Raw genomic sequence first — 18,428 nt, forward strand, 5'->3', positions numbered from 1 at the left:
AGGGAAAGATCTGAATGAGCGAGTTTGTTATCACTGGCGGCATACCTGTTTGGACTGGGTTTGAGTTCTGACGTTGAGGGTTCTAGGTGAAGAAAACCCCATATGTGTGGAGGATGAGGGTTTATGAGTGTGACGAAGTGTGGCTGGTGACAACAGAAGTCAACGGAAAGGAAGGAGCCGACCCAGAGGAACCTGCGACGAAAGTTAAAAGTTCTCACCTGGCAGGAGGGTGGTACACCTCCAAAATTAAGGAGAAGCAAATGTTCTCCCCCGATCGAAACTCAATTTGTTTTCGATGCTGATAGTACGAGTAAAATTGCTAACTTGAAATACATTTGACTAGTTCATGCGAGCGCTAATTTCTTCTAGATATCAAAAGTAGTATCACAACGTTCAATGAACGTGGGATAATGAACAAAAAATTAGAGGGGACTTAAAAATATATACTCACTGAAATGGCGAGTTACACTCCTCAACCTTAGTGATTAACAACTGGTTTTGAACTCACCTGAAAAGAAAGAAAAAATACATTCAGAATACATTTTCGCTATCACAGAATTCGTAGAACACTACTATTACCATTATATGAAACACATCTTCATTACTTAGGATAATAAGCACACTAGAGTTAGAGTTTTTCAATAGCCCTCCATTTTCTATAGATCACAAGGTACTCTAATTGGTGCCAATTTACCAAAATATTGTTCAAACTTAATAAGCAAGAGCCAAGGCACCAGGTTATTAACGTTAAAGGTTTTTATGTCATTTCGAATCGAGCCTAGACGGTAGAAATTTTCATTTTCTTGATGCCAATTGAATTTGATGAATGAGTTCGGATGATTTTCTAAAATTACCATTTTTTCTACAATAGACACATACTTTAACTCTTCAAAGAACCAACAACCATAATGCCATGAATACATCAGAACGAATCATTTAATGAAAAAAATAAAATCAATTTGTTCGGGTAAATCATCCTAATACATTCCATATTGCGTACAGTAAAAATACGAAGCAACTTCATAAAACTCCTCCCTCACTTAGTTTTTCCAACGGAATATCCAGAAAAAAGCCTTACTAGTCAATCGTCCAATAAACTGCCTTCTTACTTTACATTCAGAGGAAAATAACCTCTATAAATTGTAAATCAATGCACAGATGTTGCACTCATAATCCTCTAATCATGAGCCAAATGATCAAATCCCACAAAACAGGTATTAAGACTGAGGGGATGGGGAATAGTTTTAACAAATTTTTTCCCACTGCAATCACACACACAATCCTTCCCTTCTAAGAGGCAATCAACCCCCATTCGAATCAATTCCTTTCAACCCGACATCGAAGGATACCAACTCCCCAGCCCACAAGGGAAGCACCACTAGTAATTCGCTGAGGGAATCCAAAGCTAGACACCTCGACAACCAACCCATCGACACCGGACCTCGGAAAAAATAACCAAACCCCTTCTGCGGCTAAAGCGATTCAAGGCAACCCCTTAACCAACGCATCCACCCCTATCTCTTACCCCTCAAACGAACCCCATCCTTCTCGCACCCAGACGAACCAACACACTCGTCCAACAGACAAACCCAATGCAGTACTACGCGATCACAGCCAGACCGACACCGCCTGGAATGAGGGAAACCTTTTCAAAAACGACCTTCCCCACCCTTCTCTATGAGATACCCTGGTCCCTTACCCCTCCCAGAAAAACCCTTTGCTCTATGGAGAACCATACAGAGGTCTGTTCCGCGGGGAAGGTGGAGAAGGACGGAGAAGAAAAACCTTTTCCCGTAACTTGAATAAGGCCGTAATGAAGGGTAACAATGGGCTCATATATGAATGCAAGCACTGGGTCGAGATGAGACACCCAAAAAGGCTAAGAGGACGGACGTCCTCCTCGCTAAAGATAGGTCATGCGTTACGTTATCCCACGGGGTGCCGGATGAAAGACACGCCGAAACCTTGAAGGGCAGACTGTAGCAAACGTGGCAATCGTCGGGAAGGGTGAACAGTGAACGGTCGCAATCAAGATTGGAAACGGTCTAATTTGTTCGGAACTGCGGACTACGAGAAAATCAACTCGGTTCATCGCAAGCAAGACGATACCGATCCTTGAAAGGAAGAATTGCCACAAACAAACAAGCATTTCAACCCCACGTCAGAGGAGTATTTCTTGCCGGAATTCGTATCACACGTCTTTACGGAAACCAGAAAAAAGTAACCTAGCACCTTCTCGGCCAGTACTTCACGAACAAGGAGGATTAAACCATATTTAAGTTGCAGTAATGAAGTAAAAACAAAGTTGGCCTCTGAACCGGAAAATTGAAAAATCTCGGTTAAAAAGAAATATTTATGCTTGATCAAATTCAGACCATTACGAATTGAAGGTATAACTTAACATATATGCCAGAACATCTCAGCGAATGTAGATCAAATGGCATATCTTAACCACTTGTTGAAACTTTTACTACTTTGAGGAAAACGTATCAATTGGAACATAAAATTATTCGGAACATTTTGTATAACCCAATTACTCTTCAGAAGAAACATTTTTTACCAATAAAGTAAATATAGCTCAAGCCTATGCTCACTATATATCGTGCAATCTTACACAAGTCATTAGCATTATCATACCATCATTATTTAGTTTTAAGACGCATCTCTGCATATTACATGGCTTTCAGCGAATAAAATATTTTATTTTAAAAAAATCTACCTTATAGTTTCCTCAATTTTTCTAGGAAGAAAAAAATTTCCGCAAAACATTTTTCAGAATTGTTTTTCGATAAAGTTTCCATAAAAGCATTTAATGAAATACCTCCTGCCGATAAGATCATGTTTTCTTTTAAAATAAATAAAGGAGCACTTTGAAACCATTAGATGGATAATTACGGGGGAAACAATTGGACAATCTCCACCCAATCTTGATGAGTTGTGAAGGAGCAACTCTTAAATTAGCCCTAATATCGGTGCGCTCACGTGGAGCCTGCGTGCACATAATGGAAAGCTAATTACGAGGCTAGTCACGTGAAACCAGCTGGTATAAAATTATGGGAGAATAAGGTTTTTACTCGGAAAAAATAATTTAGAAATTGGAGGGAAGTAACTAATGTTGGGAGGAAAATCCGTAACGAACGCCAAACACGATGATGATGGGACTTCAAAGAGAATTAGAAAAAAAACGAAATAAATAAATACGCATGAACCGCAATGTGAAAGAGACAAAGGCATAGAAAAAACCTACCAACATACGAAAAGATGGATTTATCACTTGTTCTACTAATATGATGGAAGCCTTAGAATTAAACATTGTCGGGGCAAGATACACCAAAATTTCTTGAGAGCTCATTATTGATCGGAAGATGCCAAGACCTTGAACAATTCTACTAATGCTACCCCAACACGAGGTAGATTTTTGTATGTTAATGAAGCAACAATATTGTACTCTATTGCGAGATTATTGCAAGCAATTAACGATTTGCTGGAAACTTACAGGCTTGATTGCTAATTAGCGCCCTGTCGCCTATTCTTCTCCAAAGATGCGACTTATCACGAAACAGGCCTCGCATTACCACACACTCCCCTTGCTACGTACAATTTGGAACATGAAGCTTCTGGGCGCGTGCTTAAGCTGTGAGATACCCACACTCGCCGTCGCTGAGATGGTGGACCATTCTTGCACCAGACTCGACCGAAAGATATCACGCTACCGAAGCCCGTCACACACAATGCATGGCTTCATGGCAAGGGTGAAATGGGCCTGTGAGGTGGTGTAATGAGTCGAATGGGGCGTGGGGGCAACAGGCGGGAGGGAAGGGAAGAGGTTTCTGGACCATGTGGGCGAGCAGGGAGAAAGCTTATACTACAAGCGCGTGCTCCGTGTCTGCGGTGTGCAGATAAAGCTGGCAGATAACCCGAAAACTGCGGCGGTGGGGTCGGGTAGATTATAAGAGATCTCTCCGCAGCCCGTATACCCGCGCGCGGGAGATACGAGAACAGGAGTAGGAGCGGTTGTGGAGGGGTGGCGGAAAAAGACTGGGTCCATTCCGTTTTATTTCTCGCATAAGAGGGTGGGGACAGAGCCCTTCCCACCCACACCACACACTACTTGGCGGTTTCGAGATAGCAGAGCCGCGATTGCTTCCGCCTGTTGTGACGACGGCGCAGCGGGGCCGCGCGCGCTTATTGAAAGACAAAACACAAACGGAGAGCGCGCAAAGCGTCATGTAAGCACGCGCCCTCGTGGAAATAAAATTCAAAAAAATGTAAAACGAATGGAAGGGGGAAAAAAGGATTGTAGTAGGTAGACAATGGGTCTCCCGAGCGGTGAAGGATAAAAAGAGATGGTGGTTATAAAAAAAACAATGAAAAATAAAACATCATCACCAACCTCTCTCGCTATCTCTCTCGCTTTCCTCCTAAATACCTTTCGTCGCTAATGTTTTCAGGGAGATCAACACGTGGTTATGGTAATCGTGTCATTTCGACGCGGTCTCTTTATTGGATAATTCGAAAGAGAATTCTACACCCTCCAGTGCGGACACGGTCGCGTGCCCGAGCAGCCCACAACTCTTTCTGCTCCATTCCACCTTATTCAAGGCACCTTCATCACCAACTAGCCTCACAGGATCACTCTAAAAGTCGCAATTAGCTGCATCCCATTGAGAAGGGATAGGGGGTGATCTTATTGTAATAAATTCCACCGCACAGCCTTTTCACTACATTCCATCGACAATCGCTTTCAAGGAACAGGTAGGAAAGAATTACATAATGCAAATTCGACTTTAAAATTAACAGCAACACTATCATTGTTCTTATTGGGTTATTTTTGTCATTGTTCTCAGAATTCCGGCTTCTGGGCTAATGACTTAACGATGTTTCAAAAAAGGTTTCTGAAAACAGTTTCTAAATTAAAGTTTTACCTCCATTTTCAAAGAAAGATAGCGATGAAATAATATATGCTAGTTTACACATTTAAATAATATAAATTAACTATAAAAGCACCATATGATTTTGGCGAGAGCTCTTTCCTCCAGCATCGGTAGGATTACACGACTTCAAATTGCAGTATTTTATAATATGAAATACATTGGTTACTTACATATAAATACTATATGGATTACTACAATTAATCCATGTCCATCATGAGTTAAATAGAAGGTAAATGGACAAACGATGGACAAGGTAAGTATGCAATACATTAAATTCAGTAACGATTACTAACAATCTTAGCCTTTATTAAAACTGGGTTCAAATATTATTCGCCAACGCAAATGGTCGGTTTTATTTTTTGCCAATTGAGGAAAACATCTGTATCGTGTAGTGTTGAAATACTACATAGGAACTGCAAGAATCGCCAACGCCTATCGCCAATAATATTCGCGAACGCAACTTGTGAGATTTACTTTTTGCCAATTGAGGAAAAAATGTATATCGTGTATTGTTGAAATACTATATAGGAACTGTAAGAATTTTATACTCTATGTTTACGACATAAGCATTCCAAACCTGGATCGATTATTCATACCGCTCCCCTTCACTACAGCCGAAAAATTCACAGATCATCTCTCTGGAGATGGCATATACGTGCATTCCCTTCGCCAGGCGGCTGCAACACACCACGGCACGGTTATGCAGTCTTATCTCTCGAAAAAATCGAATGGTGCCGACACGCGAGACATCGCCGGGGAAAAAGCTTGTGCACTCTCGCATTATCTAAGCGGGCTCACGAGGCCATCTGCGGAACTCGGCTCCATTATACCTACGGAGGGATGTGAAGAAATCGGTCAGCAAAGGAGAGAAAGGGCCGAGGAGATAGACAAAAAGGTTGCATGGATTGGTGGAAGGGCGTGGAGGAAAAGTGAGAGGAAGGCTAAGGTCCGACAAAAGAACGCGAGGGAGAATGAGGCTGGGGATTACCGCAAAAAGAGCAAAAAAAAAATCAGTCTGGGGATAGCATGTGTGTGTATATGCCCTTGGTCATTATCCCTTCCAAGCACGCCCGACGCTGCTGCGGTGTCGTGTTACATAGAAATTATGCCCCCGGTCCCCAAATCCACCCTGCGTTATTTTCCATTGCCAGCCAGGCCTGATTTTTAGGTCTCTAACCTTTTCGGTCGCTGCTGAAGTTTTCGGAGAGCTACCAAGTCTCTTTTTCTCTGATAGACTTTCGGAACACCCCAAAACAAAAATCCTGAAAGCACGGAGTGGCATAGTGAAAGGGATACGACCTTCATACTTAAAATATATGCCACAAAAACGCCACTGCTTCATTCTAATGTGGCGGTTGATTAAGAGGACACGTAATGGTATTCTCTTTCAGATATTTTTGCCGAGTAAAACATTTGTGACAACATTAAGCATTTTAGCAGTACCCGAAATGATTCTCAAAACTTTGAGTCAATTTGGACAGCCCATAAAGTCGGAAGTTCTTTTATTATCCAGCTTTTCTTTATTCACTTTAAAGATACTCTGCTTATGAGTCAAGTAAATAAAATCGAAACTTGAAGCTTGTACGTGGTGGAAAGGATCCATATTATCATTAACAGACACTTTGTTCATTCCACCAAATATTTTGTGGAAATAACAAAGCGTCTATTATTGATAAAACAGTCAATTAAGGCTTGGATTAACTGTGTAATGTCAGACTAACATTTTGGTAACAATTAGGGGATTAGAACATGAAGGAGGACCAGCAATTAAAACATGTATTTCTCTTCTATAAAATCCTGAAAAATATTCTTGAAATCACTCGCGATAATAGGATTCTAAATCGCTTGTTGTGTCCCGCGGAGAGCGATGAATGGACAGAAAAGGGATGAATTCTGCGAAAGGACGTAGGTTCGGCGCCCGCTGAGTACCACGTGGGCCACTTTTTCCTTGTCCTCCCTTTAAGAACTCCCCCGCCTGCGTATGCAATGGAGTGTAATCCAAGCGGCTGGCCCGTGTAGAGTAGGCAAGTTGGGGGGGGGGGAAGGAACAGGGGGTAGTTTGGTGCTTTTTGTGGTTCGGATGCAGCGGGCGGGGGAGAGAGAAAAGAGGCTTAAAAGGCACACGGCAAATGCACGCTTGCTTAATTCCCATTCTCTTCCGCCGACCCGGATAGTGTTACGGCGTCACGTCGGATGATGCAGCCCGGCCCGGAGACCACCCGTGCGGATCATTTCGTGGCCGGGGATTGCTCTCCCGGCAAAACACTAGCGCGAAACACATGCACACACAAAAGCATCGTACACACGGGGGGGGGGGGCACAACCTCCCTCCCTCCCTCCTCCGGAAACGGTTGCATGCGAGCAAGTACACCGTACCGATTACATCCCTAACTGGCCAAATTTTTTACATTGTCGATCGATTTTTTGGGACAATGATTCTGGAGACATTCTACATCGTGCATCATGCGCATGGTACCGCTATCGATCTGAAAAAAACTACCAATATACTGTAGGTAGTTTCAATGAGATTAAGCGTTTACTATACAATCTGACAATGTCCTGAAAAACCCACTTAGAAGGGACTCTTACCCGCGACCTCTTAATCAGCAGTTCATCAATTTACCGCGACGCAGGCAGGGCAACTTGGAGTATAAGGGATATTTTAATTATTGGGATATTAGCTTAGGCAAAATACAAGTTCGCTACTTCGCTATCGATGTACAGCCTGATACGTATCTCTAAACATTTTGTCAGTTGGAATTTTTTTTTAGTTGCTTTTCCCGTAGTAGCTTTTCCTCTAGCTGATATTAGCAAAAGAATAGCTCAACTTAGTAGCGATTCTTTCTACCACAAAAATGCCTCATCAAGATATTTGTGTTTGTCGAATAGTCTAATAAGTATATTCTTTGCGGGGATACATATTTGGTGGGTGCCAGCAGCATCCGAATTATAGTACATGAACGATGTGAGTCATAATTAAAAGCCTGTGATTGGTTTACTGAGGCAAAAGTTTATTTACATTCTTGATAATATCCCATATGCTCTGTACATGAAATAATAGGAAGAAAAACGAAGTTCAGTCTGCAACAGCCATGAAATATTTCGTGATGAATGTAAGTGAAAACTTACTTCCTGCCAAACACCCTTGAAGAACAAACGTTTCTCGGGTTTTCCACTGGTTCATGTTCTCCATGACTCTCGACGTTTCGATCAGCGACTTGCCGATCATCTTCTGGGGATCCTCTGAATGCCGTTCTTGAAAATTTGGCAAGTATGTATAAACCCCATCCATGGTCAGGTGTAATCTGATTGGTTCCCGCGTGTTGTGCAAAGCAGTCAGCAAACCAATCAGGTTACACCTGGCCATGGATGAGGTGTATACATATATACGTGTCAAATTTTGAAGAACGGCATTCAGAAGATCCCCTGAGAATAAACAGCAAGTCGCTCCTCGAAACGTCGGGAGACATGGAGAACATCAAACGGTGAAAAACCCGAGAAACTTTTCCGATACGCCAGGAAAACACAAGTTCATACATCACCCTTGAGGTAGCTCGTGTGTAGTGTGTTATGTAGATGTAGATGTGTGGGAAGGACGGGTTGGCATGGATCGGGTTGAGGGCCCGTTCAACACAAGACAGAGAGGGAGGAGGAGGAGAGGGAGGGGACGGAGTCTGATACGGCGAGAGTGTCGTTTCTATTTATAGGGGCGAAAGAAATGGGGCCGCTCCAAGGGGTTGGGAAGGAGGCGTAGGGCATGCCGGGAAGGGAGGTCGCCCGAGGACCTCGCCGACGTCTCCTCCACATAGTTTCGCTCCACCGCTGTTCAGTCTGCTTACGACTAGAGGGGGATGGGAAGGCACGCCGCGGTTATGCGTGACACGTGATTGAGAAGTTCTAATTGGAGGAATTCTTCCCCCCACCCCCTCCCTCCCCAATCCTCCGTGCCGTGGTTTTAAAAGGTCTCCGACGGAAGCTGTGTGCTGAGGGATTTTTGCGGCTGGATCTCTCGTCGGCGTTACGTTACAAGCCCAAATCACGGTCCACGCACGCTTTTATTCCGGGCACGAATTGTGTCGTGGTGGCAAGGCTCGATTAAGGCCCATACCTGACTTCGTTTTTTTTTTCGGCCGTGAGCAATTGCTCTATCTGCAGACATTCAGGGAGAGGCATGCGTGCTGTTTTTTTTCGTAAGCATGAAACGGTACACAAAATTTGATTGGGGGTGGCTTTGCTCACACGTTGGCCCAAAAAGCTATTTTCTATAAAATCTTAGTCAATCCATTGGTAAGCCATGAGCAATTGTTCCATCTGCAGTCGTTCAGATGCTCGGAATGCGTGCTGTTTTTTTCGTAAGTGTGATACGATACACGAAATTTGATTGGGGTATCATAGCTCATAACTTGACTCAGAAAGCTATTCTCAATAAAATCTTACAATTAGTCATTGCCACGGGTCAGTCACTCCTCCATTAAATAGTTATCAATTAATTATTTAATTGCTAGGTGATTGATTAATTATCCAGCAATTAAAAGTTTGCAAATGAATCTTTTAATTTCTATTTCATTTGTTTCCCAAAAATCCCAGACTAACCAAGTAATTATGCTGTAATGTAAAACGAAACGAATGAAGCGGCAATAGACTTCGGGCTCATTACACCGATATGTTAAGTTTCCACCATACTGCGCCGAAAACAATATATGGATTCCAAGATTTATTTGGGACTGCAATCTTTCAGCCCAAATAAAGGTGAAATGTAACGTTTCCGCATCTTTAGCGAAGCCTTTTCTATTCGCCCCTATTTTTATCATGTCCAAACCGTTTGAGAGTATTTGACAATGCAAAGTAGCATACAGAATCAATAGCTGCAACGATTATGACTGCCATCGAACCCTTTGGGAATAAGTTGCCTTGATTTTTAAGTAATGAAGGATTGACTGAATAGGTATCTAAACACACGATTCGATGCTGGGGAGGAAAATCCAAAGACTATGGCAAACTTAATTCTTGTAAATCACCAGTGATAGTTTCCATTGACAGGACAATCTAAATAGCATATTCCTAGAGACCTTTCTGTTCCCTACCATCCGGGGATTAACAGATGTGACTGCTCTGGCAGGCGACAACACTTATGAGAAGATCGAAACGGCTAGGTTTAGAAATAAATGTATAAATAACACGGGATTCGCTCCCTCGTGCCACGGGAGCTAAAATCGTCATCTCCGCGGAAGATTTCTGTCCTCCGCTGTCTTTTATTATTTTTTTCATTAAAAGAAACTCAGAGAGAGGGGAGTCGTGTGAGGGCGTTCTAAAATTATTATCCCATGTGTATAATTGGGAGACTTTCATCCTGAACCGTTCCGGGATGTAGGAGTTTCGGCGTCAAAGGGAGACAATCGGACACGTGTGAACTCAAATCAACGAAGTCTCGTCCTTGACACGGCCGATAAATATGACGATAACAACGAGGCAGGTACTATAGGGAAGGTTCCAAGGAACCAAGGCTACACATATGAGTTACCACGATAAAAACATGAATATTTAATAGCTTTGAATTAATATGTGGAAAATTTTGTGACGCAAAACCATTATAAATTATCAAGGGGGGGAGGTAATTGAATCAAATTAACTTCTACCTTCCTCGTGACCTCACACGAGTAGGGTAGCCGGAATTTTGAAATGGGGTGAAAGTTACCGGAGATCCCGGGACCCTTCCGGGGTGTATGGAAAACACCCCAGGACAAAGGGGGTCGTCCCCCGGAAAACTTTGAGATTTTTAATGTTGAAAACGTATTTTAAGGGCTCGAAAACATTAATTTTGTACGAGTATTTATTAAAATAAAGAATATAAATTGGATAAAGTAAAAGCTCAAATTAAATAAACGGGGGTTGTTACCTGGAAACTCCCCCAAGCTACTACGCCAGTACCTCACATTATTATAAAAATATCTATTGACTATTCTATAATTATTAGATTTTGAACCTATTCCTGGCTTTGAGTATTCTGGGAAGATTAAAAATAAATCCCAATACCAAAACACTAGCAATAAAACGAAAAAAAAGGTTCTAAAATTTTAATGAATACATTGCCAATAGATGAAATATTTAGCGAGTTATTAATACGTATACCAGAAATATCTTCGATCTCAGGCGTCTGAGTCTTTCCTTGCTATATGGAGAAGTATACAAGAGATACACCGGGGCAAAATATCATCGACGCGGTTATTGCGGACAAAAGAAAAAAATCCGATCATTATTGAGAGGGAAGATGAAAGCAGCGAAGCGAATGTTTAGAGTTCAGTTGATGAACAGTTAGGTGGAGACCGAGTTTTCATGCGGACAGGCCTATTGATCGAGGGACAAAAGGGATCAAAAATGGATAAGAATCGAAAATAAACTCGTCTTTCGGATACCCCAGAGATGAAAGGATTCATAGACGGAACCGATATTTTGCCAATACTGTGCTCATTTGCACAGTGCCAATCAACATTCTGATATTCTGTGCACATGAAAATAGAACCAAACAGCAAAGATAAAAGTACGATCTTGGGTATTTTTTATTAATCACTCCATTCATAAAAATATGCTTTGTAATTATTCGAGCACGATTGGCCTATTTTCCATTAGTTAACGAATAAAAAGTAGTTTCCAACAATTAAAAAAAAATATGTATAAATATATCCATTTCTTAACCAATAATAGATAATTTCTCCATCTAAATAAAATCAAGTATTGCCCCTTTCTGTACTGGTATCAATAATACCGAATAGTATATTTTCAATTCTTACAAGCATTAAAGTAAATAAGTTTGTAATTGAAAAAAAATCAGATGCTAAATGAAATAAAAATTTAAAAAACTCAAATCAATTTGGCATTAAATTTGCATAAATTTATAAAATTGAAAATAAAAAATGGCCAAATATAAAAAATCAGATTGTTTCTAAAAGTTATGACTAGAGGCGAATCGAGTGTGTAAAACTTGGAACTAAAAACAACCCAATTCTTTTCTAAAAGAATATCGAGTGTTGTTCAAATTTTATTAAATTTTATTAAAGGAACAAAAGGGATCGAAAACGGATAAGAATTGAAAAAAACACTCGTCTTTTGGATACCCCAGAGATGAAAGTTATCATAGGCGGAACCGATATTTGCCAATGCATTAATATAATTGTCACTTCCTCAGCGATTCAACCCGGGGATTGGTTATGATAGATGAGGATAGAGCTCATCCCGAACTAAACCACAGGTGAGAGAATTATACACAAAAAGGGTAGGGGTTTCTTTCCCTGAGCCACCTCGCACTTAAAATATTTTGCTTGGTTGTGTCCAAAGACCGGTCTGTTCAATAGGGGAATGAATCCGGCACCCCTCTCTCAACAGCCAAGCTCTGTATCTTCTAGGATACCACGCTCTCCCAAAGAAAGTAGAAGACTAAATTATTTACTAAAAAGTAAAGCTCTTGAATCCTTAGAAGTGTAGCCCGTAGTTTTTACATAGGTAAAGGGCAATTTCTCCTTATTAAAACAGTCCGATTACAAACAAGCGTCATTGTATCGCACAACACTAGCCTTAAAGATTCCCCGAGGAAACCTTTACGACCCTTGGCGGCCGCTGCATCCATTCTCACCCCCTCCCCCTGCCTCCCCTCTCCCCCCTTCCACCACCCGCCCTCCCCTCCGCCCACCACGCCTCCTCCCGCGCGGGATATTTATGGCTAACGGGGTCAGGGGATCTCGCAGCCAAATTGACCGCATCCCCGAAAGACGTTTCGTATGTGTTACGACGCCGCACGAGCCGCCGCGAAATAAAATGAGTTCCCTTGAAGATGAGCAGGAGGCGGCGGCGATGTGGGGGGAGACCTTAGCGTTCTAAAACGGCCGCGGGTGGGACACAACTTGGAAACAACCCCCTCGCGTTCAGCCACGTCACGCGGGGGTGGGAATAATATTAAGTTACCCCTCCGGACACGTACCTACGCACCGCGACAAAGGATCGCTTCTTCCCTGGCGGGATCTTTCATCAGCTCCACGCGAGATGGGAGAGGATATGGAGGGAAAAAAATTAATCCGGCTTCAGAGCACCGGGAAATGGATTTAAAAACATAAAAACGTCTTGTTAAGTGGACTCAATGAACGACCGCAATACGAATCGACTCTTTTCGCTCAGAGCCAGCCTTGGCGCACGCGTCGCGGGGATTATATCGTCAGTCAGGGTGATAGTATTGCAGAAACAACTTTTGAAAAATACCCCAAGAATGCACCACCCATATTTCACATACTCAGAGATTTAACCCTATGGTTGGTCTGAAAAGATGGGGTTTATCTCGCCCCAGGCTAAGGCACAGGATAGGGGGCCAGTTCATTTCTCTGAGGCATCCAGCACTTTGGGTATTTTTTTGGGGTTTCCAACGGCTACACCCGAGGTTTGAACACGGTACACTCCTATCAGCAACCTAAGGCTCTACTTAGTACTCCACCACCCCCAGACTGATATTTGTCTTGCGATACACCGAAATAAGCATCTTCGAGGCCGGCTAAAATTCATTCATAAAAACAAACACTGATAAGTACTTGGCAAGACCTCACAAGTAACACCATTCAAGGAAACTAACCCTAACAACTTTCACTACTTCATTTCCAAGAATAAGGCAAAGTTAATGAGATTACTGTTAATTCCTCAGGGAGCTTTAAGAAAAAAAGAAAAAGTACATTCTTCGGCTACCAACCACCAAAAAAACTCGCAAATGTTACAATTATCTTCCACGATACTTTTTAAAATACCTTTATAAAATCACATGATATTGGGCTACGACAGTCAATTTCTAAAGAAATTATATAATCCACAGGCAATAGAGCAACACATCCTTAATTAATTTCGGAAAAATGAGAGAAATTCACAAGTTCCATTACCATATTCCTTTGCCATTAATGGGTTCAATTTGCGGTTTCCATCTTAATCAAAACGAGTTATAATTCCGAATAAAGCGAAAGTGATTATAATTCAATTCAGATGATTTAGTGATTTCAATACTGTATCTTTTCCATGAATGACTTTCCTCTGGTCAGAATGAGAGCACGTCAAAAGACACTTCAGGTCTGGTGAGTGAGACGACGGTCTTATTGTAAGCACGCCACAGCGCACGAGGCCTTATTATTCACGCTGCGAGACGCGTAGGTGGTCGAGACATTGCTTTCAATACGTGCAGAAAATTCCATTAGTTTTAATGGGAGGGGGCTGCACAACGAATGTGAAGCTCCTTACGTCCTTCGGAATGGCCCCAGAGTCGATAAACTACGAACACACTCACAAACTAGTCAGTTACGCCTCCTCCGCAACTTGATTCGAAATAAATAACGCCATTAAAATCGCTAACCGCGATAAATAGACCACTCAACCCGCTAATGGCCATTAAAACAAATTCTCACATTTTAAAAGCGACGACGGTGACTATGTAAATATCGCCTCGCCTTTCTCCTCCAGCTTATGCTATCCAAGATCCGAGCCATACATCACTCCAGCGGCGAGTCCGGACTTGGCTTAAATGGTTTAATAGCGAACATTATGATCCGCTCTCACCCCTCCTTCGAGCTGGTTTGTCGGGAGAAGGAGGAGAGAATAAAAAAAAACCTTGGCAGCGATGGACAAGTGCAACACCCGGGGGCGAAAAATCACTGCTTCCTGGAGGAAAATATATGAATCGATTTATACGATGCTAAATTAAGAAGTCGTGTCGAGATAATCACTGTGGCAGAGGGGGAAAGGAACGGCTAACCAATCAGACGGGTGGGAAATGACGTATTACGGCAGAAACAACATTACAGACATATAAAACAGGGAGGCCACCCACACAGGATACATAGCTGTAAAATAATCGGGAATTTCCTCAAGTTAACGGGAAAGGTTTTAATTTCGTAACCTCCTGCCCCTAAATTGATACATACTTTGCTGTACACAATGCGGCACACTCTACATGAACAGCTATCTTTATACATTCCAATGTAGACCATGGTGTTATATTCTTTGAGAAATTACGCTGGAATACAAATAATAACGAATGACTTTCTACATTTATACCGTACATTTATGAAAGTTGAAATAATTTAGATTTTTCCCTTTCAAGAATAAAATTTTATCCATCCACTACTTGATAATAATATGAATGTACACCAGATCATCATCATGATGTTGGATATTATGTAGAGAGCATGTAAAACTCCATTCAAATATGACCGGGAAATATTAAAATGTACTCACATTCCGAAAAACCGGGAATACTCGTATTCGGGAATTTTATTCCTCCGACTGATGGTGAGTGGCCACCCTGATAGGTCGGCGGAGAAAATAAGAGGGGACGACCCAACCAACCCCACAAAAAATTTAATGAAATAATTGCACCGTGGACCCGTCATGAGGCGCTAATCTCGCGATTTACTCCAGCGCTCGGAGTTAAAAGGAATTAAAGGAGGATGACGGGGGGAGTTGAATTGAGTGAGTGATTTGTGCCGGACGGTCGCATCTCCACGGGACACAACTCGAAAGAGGGACAAAAGTGGAGGAAAATACCAAGTGAGTATAATGTATCTGATACGGGGTTGGAAGGAAAGATGAGTTCGGTTCTTTTTTTTATTATTATTAAACGACGCCTCCGAGGAGCAAACACTCTTCAATAACCTCCTCCCATCGGCGTGATTCTGGGTGCATAATTCACTTGGCGCGGAGATCGGCGGGGCGGTATAGGGGCCACCGCCGCGGCGGCACGCAGTGTTCACTGCTTCCTTGAGGATGACGCGGGGCCCTTTCCATACCCTCTGCTTGAAGAGGTCAGGGCATCAAGTGTGTGGTTGGACTGTGGGGTTAAAGGGGGGGTTGGGAGGGGGCATTACCACCCCCCGCGATCGTGGGATGGGGTAAAAGACCTTTGCACGTGCTGAGATACACCAAGAGGGGTGTGGCGGTGCCTTCAAAGGATATGTTGGCAAGGCGCGCGGTCCCCGCACAGATAGACGAAGTTGGGACGGACGGCTTGGAAGCGAAGAGGATGAAAGAATGAGATTGTTATGGAGGTCTTGCGGGGGTTGGCCGTCATTTGTGTATTATTATATTTTTTCCACGTCCAAGCCTTTCCCGCACCCGGAGAAGGCTCATCGGCTCGTGAATGCACGCTCCTGTGACTCGTGCTGTAAAAAATAGACCCCGATTTCCATGTCATTTTTCCGTAGCGGAAATAAAATTATAATGGCGAACAAGCTTGGCCGCGTATGAAAATATTTTGCCTGGATCAATGAACTCGTTGTAATGCCGAGCAAAGAAAAATGCTCGGTTAGAGAGAGACGCAAAACAATAAACTTTAATTTCCGTCAAATTGAAGACGAGAATTGATTATGACAGCATTAACGAGAAGAAACACAGCGTGATAGCTCATTCAGTGCGTTTGCAGCAGAAAAATCTGAGAGAAACGTATACGGGCAGTTATTTTTGATGAATTTATAAGGGAAATTTAAAAGAAATAACACGTAAATAAACTGTGATATTCCATCAAGTAAATCGCATCTAAATACTTGATTCAGTTTAGGTGTGATAATGTGATAGTGATTTACCTTGAAAGCTATAGAATGTGACAGGATACGAAAAAATATTGAGGAGCACGAAATACGAAAAGATCGTGTTTCCCAATGATCCAATGAAGGATTGGAAAGAGAATATATCTCAGGGAGAGGAATAAAGCAACAACTTGGAGCTCCTTGACCTGCCCAAAGCGACCAACCCTCTAGACTATTCGCAGACGAGGTCTAATCTCGCTCGGCCATATTAAAGTCTCGTGAAACACACCAACGGATCCAAATGAATGAACAGTTACGTGTCAAAACTTGTTTGAGCGGAATAACGAATGAGAAAAACTGTCAAACGAATGAAGCATGAGAAGTATAAAACGATTGGCCGGCGATATTCATTGCAATGCCATTGACAGGCAGATAAAGGTCCGCGCGGAATGAAATATGACGTGTATCGCAACAAAATGCTCCCCTTTTTTCCTCACGCTTGCTCCACTCGCCGCACGCTGCGGTGGCGGCGCCACTGACGAGTTTAATCTGGCACAAAGATATGATTGTCTTGTAAAAAAAAGCAATTTCGGGCTTGAACTCAAAATTTCACCAAATATCGTAAAAACCAACATCCCAATTGTTGCCAATTGTTTTCGGCACGCAGCGTTGATATCGAGAAAAAAGAACAAAGGCTCCGTTTTAATTTTAAAAAATTCGTAGCGTAATAGGCCCTTCAACAGGCCCAATTCAGTACAAAATATTTCGCGGATACTAGTAAAAGTCCACTGAACATTAGCTTAGATCCTTATTAGCAGGTAAAAATAAGATATTCCACATATTGTCTCTTAATGAAGGTACATTAAATGTCTTAATAGTAACGGGTATAGTTCAATGCAATGGCAGTTATGAATCATGCCAACGTTCATACACAATAATCAGCAAAGATCATTGCCCAGTAAATGTGTCGCGTGATTCAACACCCTGAGCTCCGCCGAGAAAAAATGAATTCATTGTTTTATACCGCTATGAAGAGAATAAATGGCTTTTGCCACTGAAATACCCAGAGTATTGCCCAAATTTATGTTGCAATTGTATTATTAGCCGGTTAAATTTATTGTAAAAAGTTATTAACTCCAGGTGTATAAATAGTTACGCCACTGGGATGAAATTATTTGTGGAACAGTACCTGATGAATTCTACGTTGAACATTACTTAGTTCAACCGAGTAACGCCGATATTAGCTGATTTGATTATTAAATACTACTTATGATTCAAAAGTGCAGTCCTTCAAATCAAAACTTCATTCTCACCTTTCCCGCAACACATAATTCAGTAATCTATAATTCATAGTCATGTAATACAAACTTTTATACTCAATAGAATTTGCGACGGTTTTCCTCTTTTTTTCTTCACCATTTTTTGGATTATTATTCATTAAAATGTAATAAAATGTTATTAAGTGTCACATTTTTTATTTATTATTATGTTAAAAATACCTTATTAAATGAGATATTTACGTTTTAATGTTTTGATTAAATTCAACTTGATAAACCGAAACTGAATCATCTAGTGTAATATGCTATTTATTTATGTTCATATGTAATTAACTTATAATTAATATGTAATCAACTGTATTATGTATGTACTTTGCTCACCACTTATGTACAATTTGTGCTCTTAGGGGTATTGTACCGAGAGCAGATAAATAATATTAATGTTATTATTTTTATTATTTTCTTTTTCCATCTTGCTATCTTGCAAGGTTTGTTCACAGTGAACGGACCAGGTCAAGTTCAACTATGTTTTGTTATGAGTTCAGTTATTATTCTCTTGAAAGGAGCCGTCGGACAATATGACAGGTGTCCAGGATGACTGATTTTTGTATTTTTGGGAGAGTTTTCTCCAAGTTTAGCTTCATAAGCTGGTGTAAAACTTCGCACGGTATTATTCC

The 18,428-nt window shown here is 41.6% G+C and overlaps 1 protein-coding gene across 3 annotated transcripts in view; it reads right to left on the reverse strand.

Annotated features, from left to right (window-relative positions):
* The window catches only part of LOC124168540 (homeobox protein homothorax), an 822,993-nt gene that overhangs the window by 434,025 nt on the left and 370,540 nt on the right, over nt 1-18,428 (reverse strand). The window lies entirely within an intron of this gene.

Source organism: Ischnura elegans, chromosome 11, assembly GCF_921293095.1.
Source record: "Ischnura elegans chromosome 11, ioIscEleg1.1, whole genome shotgun sequence".
NCBI classification, from domain to species: Eukaryota; Metazoa; Arthropoda; class Insecta; order Odonata; family Coenagrionidae; genus Ischnura; species Ischnura elegans.